General features: G+C 35.1%; 1 protein-coding gene across 1 annotated transcript in view; it reads right to left on the bottom strand.

Annotated features, from left to right (window-relative positions):
* Positions 1-7,187: 7,187 nt before the first annotated feature.
* Positions 7,188-7,500, bottom strand: part of LOC125031223 (moesin-like) — an 11,647-nt gene continuing 11,334 nt past the window's right edge. The window contains exon 8 of the mRNA XM_047621853.1: positions 7,188-7,500. This exon is cut by the window's right edge and continues 512 nt beyond it. The gene's annotated coding sequence lies outside the window, so the exon portion shown is untranslated.

Here is a 7,500-nt window from a genome sequence, read left to right as displayed (position 1 = left end):
GATGCATATAGACAGATGTTAGCATGTGATTATCTGTGTATATGTAATAATAATAATTATCATTATTAGTACTAGTTCTACTATTATTATTAATTATCATAATATCGTCATAATTATTACTACTTGTTCTAATAATGTTAATAGAAAATAATAGGAATAATAAAAATAATAACAGAATTGTTTGTGTTACACCGTACGTTACGTTACCTTTTACGCCTGGAATTATATCCCATATGAATATAGACAAGAAATCATTATACATGATAAACAATACGGATTTTACGCCTGGTTTAATATTCTCCGTGATTGCAGACTTGAAATTACTTCGTTTTACAGCATAAATATTAAAGAATCACACACACACACACACACACACACACAAACACACTAAACAAAAATATCGGAAACACATTATAGAGACAAACATTAACTTTGCAATCAAAAAGTATATCGAACGGTTAAACTCAAAATTACTATAATTATATTATATATATATATTTTTTTTAATAAACAAACCAGATATATTATGCATCATCAAATCCAAGCTGGAGCCGTCCCTAGATGATATAACATTAGGATTCAGAGGCTATAATATTTGGAGAAAAGATAAGGTAAATGGAAACAGAGTAGAGAAGCAATATAATCAAGGAAATGAATCATTCTAGAGGAGTTAGAAATTTAATCACAGGAAATCGGGGTAGAAAGAAATGAGGTAAACATAATGAAAACCACAGTGTACATACCACTTTCTGCATCGGTGTGGTCGCGAGAAAATTACCTTAACCTAATTTAAATTAGAGTGCCAGGAGTAAGTGCAAAAGACATTCTTGGAACAGGGGATTTTGATGGCAAAAATGACTGGGATAGTTTCGACCCCAGAGCCCCCGCTGGAATGCAAAATTATTAGAAATCATAAAATAGTATTGCCTTTTCCAAAATGCAGTGGATCATTCCTGGGTAAGAAGGCTAGACATACCGCGTAAGCTTGATCTGATATGAGGGATATGGAATTTTGTCCTCTTGATAATAATTAAACTAAAATATTGTGCTACAGAAAAAACTCATGGTAAAGAGAGAAATGAGATTACAATTACAAGGGGTGTGAAGTAATTATTGAAGCCTTAAAGAGTTCTTTGATGGAAACAATCATGGACGAAGAGAAAATTGATGTAGAATATTCACATTTTTGCGAAGGTAGGAGCAGACAGGTTGGTACCAAAATCCAAATCTAAAGCAAGACATAGCCAAAATTGGTTCAGTGATAAAAGCAAGAAAGTCTAAGAAACGTAGCAGCTCTTTTCGAAAATGTAGGAATTAATGAGTATACCCAAACCACGAGACAGGTGAAAATAGACTGCTATAATGATATAATAAACAAATTAAAAAATCAGCCAAAGCATTCTTTGATTATACAAATAATTACTAAAAATAGAGACCAAATTAACAAGTCATCAGATTGTTTATATTAAGAAAGAGGAAAAGTGCGAAATCTTTAATAAGAAATTTCAGTCAGTGTTTGTTAAACGTACAAAAGTTAACCAGAATATTGAAAGCACACAAAAAGACTGAAAATAAAGACAAGACTAAAGCAGAGACTAAATAAGGTCCTTAACTGGGTTCTGAGGGAATGTGCTGAACAATTGTGCACTCCTCTACTGTTAATATTCTAAATTTCAATGAGACAAGAAAAACCTACGAAAAGCTTGGAAACTCGCCAACGTTACAATTTTATAAGAGAACGGCGACAAACTCCCCCGAATTATGGACTAGATTCGTTAGCCAGTGTATTATGTAAGCCTCTAGAAAGGATACTTAAGAAACGGTCAGTTGAACTGCTGGAAAAACAATATAATATTGAATAAGCAATTTGTATGTAGGAAGGGATGGCCATGTGTAGTAAAATTATGTATATACGGCAGTTTCTGGAATAAAACAAGAGCGGGTTGGGCGGGTGGATTGGTGATACTTAGACTTTAAATAAGCGTTTGATAACGTGTTACATAATATTATTGTGGAAATTAGAACACCTTGGTGGAGTGAAAGGCAAATTCTTCGAATCAAATGCAAATGAGTACAGTAATTAGAGGAAAGCACTCTACAAGGGATGGAGATAGATAGACTACAGGGAAAAGGACCTATTACTTTGGATGATTATGCAATATAACTGTGTTACTGGAAAAGTGAAGTTAGATAAAGAAGACTATGATATTGAAAATAAAATGAAGAAGACAAAGTAAAAAGTTGAAGGTAAATAGAAGGGATGAGAATGTCAAAAAGTTAGCTTTTCCAAACAGAACTAATGAAACATGGAACAGTCTCCCAACTAACATTGTGTATCAAAAAATGTGCATCATTGTAAAGTGTTCAACCTAAATATAGCAGCCAGGAACCTCAGAGTTTAGCTTTTCTCACATAATGAAATAACTACGTAAGAACGTGCGCATTCATTACAAATATAGTTTTTTTTTTTTTTATCTTTATCATCATTTCTATTATTACTATCATATTATTATTGTTATTGTAATTAATATTATCATCACTATTTTCACAATCATTATTGTTGTTTTTGTAATCATTTGCTATAATTATTATAATTATTATTTGTATTATTATTATTAATCTTCGAGGCAAGTACACTCCATTGAAGTAGTTAGACCGTCAGTTTACATACATTTGTTATTTACACGACTATCTGAGCATAAGGGTATAAGGGAAGGGGAGGGGCGTCAAGAGAAAAGGGAGATGGGGAAATAGAGGGAACCTAAAGAGGAAAAGGGGAAAGGAAACGGGGGTCTTAGTAAAAAGGAGGATGGGAGGGGGAGCGAAGAGGATAAGAGAACGAGTTAGGTGGGGAAGTATAAGGAGGAAGAGAAGTGGGAGGGAGCAGTGATAGAACCTAATGTTGGAAGGGAGAAGTGGAATTAAAGAAGATTTGGGTGTGAGAGGGGGTGGCAGAACGGGAAAGAGAAGCGTAGAGGAAGACGAGAAAGGAAAGGTAGAAGGAGGTGGGGGAAAGAGAGAGACGAGTACTTCTTACCCATTTTTTTTCGTCGAATTTCCTCTTGTCCCGCTAGTAATAGTAATAATGATTATAGTAACAGCACTGCTGCTACTACTAATGATAATAATAATTCCAGTAATTATGATAAAGATTATAATAACTAGAAATTATAATGATAATCATAAGAAACACAGCAATTATATATGTATATATATATGTATATATATGTATATATATATGTATATGTGTATATATATGTATATATATATATGTATATGTTATATATATATATATATATATATATTTGCATATTTTTACATACATTTCTACAGTAGTTAAACACATAATCACAAAAATCCTATGCTCACGACGGTGTCTTAATATGAACAAACGTGTACAAACACATATATCTTGTCAAGGTGCAAACACATATATCGTGTTTACCTCACATGTTCAGGGTACAAACTGCTCTTTTGAAACATTAATTGTAAACCTTTGCCCTCCTATACCACGCCACACAATGCCCAATCCACAGGCCGCCTTTAGACCGTGCTTCTATATCTCTCTCCCTGTGGTTTAATATGCCATGTACATCGCTCGCAGCCGCGAACCCGTGGCAGGTCGGGGAATCAGCTTGGATTTTGTGAAGTGTAATGACAGAAGTGGGTGATTATCTACTGTGTGCCGTGGAATGTTTCTGGAAAACATATGATTTAAAAAAACGTATTTACAAGTATAGAAGTCTAGTTGCTATGGAAAGTCTAACGTTGTCTGGGGATTTTTTTTTAAATGTTGCTAATGAGAAAGTTTCGCGGAAGTGTTTATATCAAGCTACCTGTCTATATCTATCTGCCAGTGTACCTCTTTATCTCTCTCTGTATTTGTTTATCTATCTATCATTTTACCTGTCAGAGTATCCATCTATCTTCCAATATTTATCAAAGTATCCATTTTTGCGTATGCGAAAATGCTGGTAAAAGTAAAAATTTGTTTTTTTCTTGGACGCGTGGCACGGAAATAAAGTACTGGGGTATGACATGATAACGGATACTGTGTCAAAGGCGAAATATTGGAATAGGACAGATATTACGGGATTTCTTTTTTTACCTCTTTGTATGTTACTATTGGTCTGTGACTTATTCTTCATCTTCATCTACTTTTTTCTCATACCATCTACTTTTGCTCTCCCCCCCCCCCCCCCTCTCTCTCTCTCTCCTCTCTCATATCCCCCCCTCCCTCCCCCCCTCTCTCTCTCTCTCTCTCTCTCTCTCTCTCTCTCTCTCTCTCTCTCTCTCTCTCTCTCTCTCTCTTTCTCTCTCTCTCTGTCTGTCTGTCTGTCTGTCTGTCGGTCTCTCTCTCTCTCTCTCTCTCTCTCTCTCTCTCTCTCTCTCTCTCTCTCTCTCTCTCTCTCTCTTTCTCTCTCTCTCTGTCTGTTTGTCTGTCTGTCTGTCGGTCTCTCTCTCTCTCTCTCTCTCTCTCTCTCTCTCTCTCTCTCTCTCTCTCTCTCTCTCTCTCTCTCTCTCTCTCTCTCTCTCGTAGTCTCTTCCATTACTGAGAAGAATCTGCGGAAGCGTTTTCCATAGTCAGAAAAAAGCTGGCGTTTCAGCTCGTTTAGAAACAAACCTACTTAATGGCGTTTTAATTACTTTAGATTTATCCCATAATGAAAGTAATTATAGTCATGTTAACAAAGTAAGGCCTGAAATCTTGAAACCTTTTCTTACAGTCAAATGTTGATAATTTACGTTGGTAAAAATTCCCTAAAACGTGATTACATTCTTAATTAAAAGATTTGATGCAATCACATTCTTCAACGAGCTAATTAGAAGAACTGATTTGCTACTATTCACTTCATAACATGTTTGCTATAAAACTGGCTGAATATATTGGCTTCCCTAGAAACAAATGATAGGGATTGTTTTTATTTTTGTGACATAATAAGGAGAATGGTCTTCACACACACACACACACACACACACACACACACACACACACACACACACATACACACACACAGACACACACACACACACACATATTCAGATATACACAGCGCATACATAAACATACACGTTGCATTACCTTCTTGCAAATTGCAATAGTTTGGCTTTTACAGTCTAGGTACAAACTGTTTGTTCTGTCACCTGCATAAAGCTCCTCTCTTCATTACACACCAGAGTTAGCAAATCTAAACCGGGTTTAGACCTTTTTCTTGCAGAACTCTTCCTGTGCTTTGAATGAAGACAAATGGACCTTTGTATCAGCTTGAAGCCAATAGCAACGTGCACTAGTTGTTTCTTGTCATGAAAAGTGTGCACGTTTGATAAAAAAAGTGCAGACCAAGTTCGTTGTATTTTCATCAAGCAAAAAAGTCAATTGAAACGCAACAGAAAAAGAGGATAAATGAAATTATGTCTCGTCAATATAGCGAAGGGGAAAAGATAAAAAATGAAAAAAAGGGAAAAAATGCAGAGATAAACGTTTTCTCTGAACCGGCCGAAATTATTTAATTTATGAAATTGTTTGTCATCATCCAATTAACGTATGCAATTAAATCGCCATTTAAAAATACATTCTGGCTGAAAACTCCGTCTTTTAAATAAAGCATTCTCACGGAGTTTAAAGTCATATGAGAAAAAAAGAAAAATATCTCATAACATCAGAAAACGTAATACTAGGTATATTTTGGTTACTGACTAACAAAACCATGGAGTAAACACCAGCAAAAATAAAAACGGTGATTGGTATAACGCTTGCAATTTAACTAAGCTATATCTGTGTAAGAGGGGGGGGGGGGTGTATGAAGGTTCTCTCGTGTGTAAACATGAAGTACATATATACGTGTGTGTTTTTGTCTGCGTGGAAGAAAGAGAGAGAGAGGAGGGGGGGGGGGGGTGAAAGCGATGGAGAGAGAGAGAGAGAGAGAGAGAGAGAGAGAGAGAGAGAGAGAGAGAGAGAGAGAGAGAGAGAGAGAGAGAGAGAGAGACGGAGAGACAGACAGAATCTAAAGCGCGTGTTTGTGGGCCCTACGTTATTCAGAAACTGCAGAGGAGAGTACTTTGAGTAAGTTGCTGCATGGTATAACTAAAGCATTTCTATCCAAGTTATATCCCATTCATGAATCAAGATATGCTCTCCTAATTGAAAAAAAAAGTTTCAAATTGCCCCAATTCATAATACACTAACTTGAACTACACTCAGAGTTTATTAACTAAGTTTTACAAATTCAAAGCCATCCATATGCATGAAGTATAAGACGAACTGCGCTCCAGAGAAAGGCTGCATGATATGACATAGTGCTTTTTCTTTATTTATTTATTTCTCTCTCTTTCTTTTACTGAATGTCGCTCTCTTTTCGAAAAAAGAAATATATACTGACACTGGTACAGCGAAGAAATCAGACAAAATTATTTGTTTTCCCCCTCTAGTTTTTTTTTTTTTTTTTCTATAGCGAAGGTTTGCTGACATAAGCATGCAAACGGCATATACACCTTTTTATTAGCGGCCAGTGCGTCTTTTTTTTTTTTTTTTATATAAATCTTGTGCAATAAGATTGATTGTTTAAATCTTTCTCAGTATACCATATATCTTATTCCTTTATTTAGGAGAGAGAGAGATAAAGAGAAAGAGAGATAGAGAGAGAGAGATAAGGGGGGGGGGGGCATACAGATTGATTGACAAACAACAGTGAGATAGATAATTTATAAACGAATTAAGGTATATCAGTATTAGTGCCAAATTGCTCGATAGTATAAAAGGATCAATATCATAACTATGTAAAGTACACTTACATAATTATTCACAACCACAGAAAATCAGACTCTCTGTCTCTCACTTCACACACACCCTCACTTTCTCTTTCATCCATACAAATCATAACACCCACACACACAAACGCAAAGTTTGTGTGTGTGTGTGTGTGTGTTGCTCACGCAAGCAAAATGTTCATACAAATGAATGTGATAAAGTGTACCATAAATACACTTACAAAACTAAATGCTGATGTTAACCTTAATTAACTAATTTTGCTTAAGCAAATGTCGTAGCCAGTGCACTTTAGACATGTTCATTAATAATATTGTCGTTTTAAATGTTCCATGCTAAACAAAAATAATGTATTACACAGAAATAGTGAATGTAAAGTCTTTTTGATCATACAATATAATGTAAGAAAGCATACACGTGATAATAGTCTTTCCTTTTATTTGCAATAACATTTCACATGTACGTTCATTCAGTTTAGAGCCAAATATCTCAACCTTTATATTATTAGAATCTTATGAAGTGAGTATTTAGATGATTCTTTCGTGCGGCAATCTCTTGACAAAATATTTCCTAACAAAGGACCAGATTATGGTTTGACCGACATAGTATTTATTTTTCTAACAATGGTTATAAACCCACACAAAAGGTTGATTTTCTTTTTTTTCTTTTTGAGCCGTATGATCATCAATCATATTCTTTTTTATTCTAAAGTGTCGTGGTAACTTCAATTGTCT

Source organism: Penaeus chinensis, chromosome 12 (genome assembly GCF_019202785.1).
Source record: "Penaeus chinensis breed Huanghai No. 1 chromosome 12, ASM1920278v2, whole genome shotgun sequence".
Classification (NCBI taxonomy): Eukaryota; Metazoa; Arthropoda; class Malacostraca; order Decapoda; family Penaeidae; genus Penaeus; species Penaeus chinensis.
Note: the sequence above shows the minus strand (reverse complement) of the source record. Positions and strands in the feature narration are given on the sequence as shown.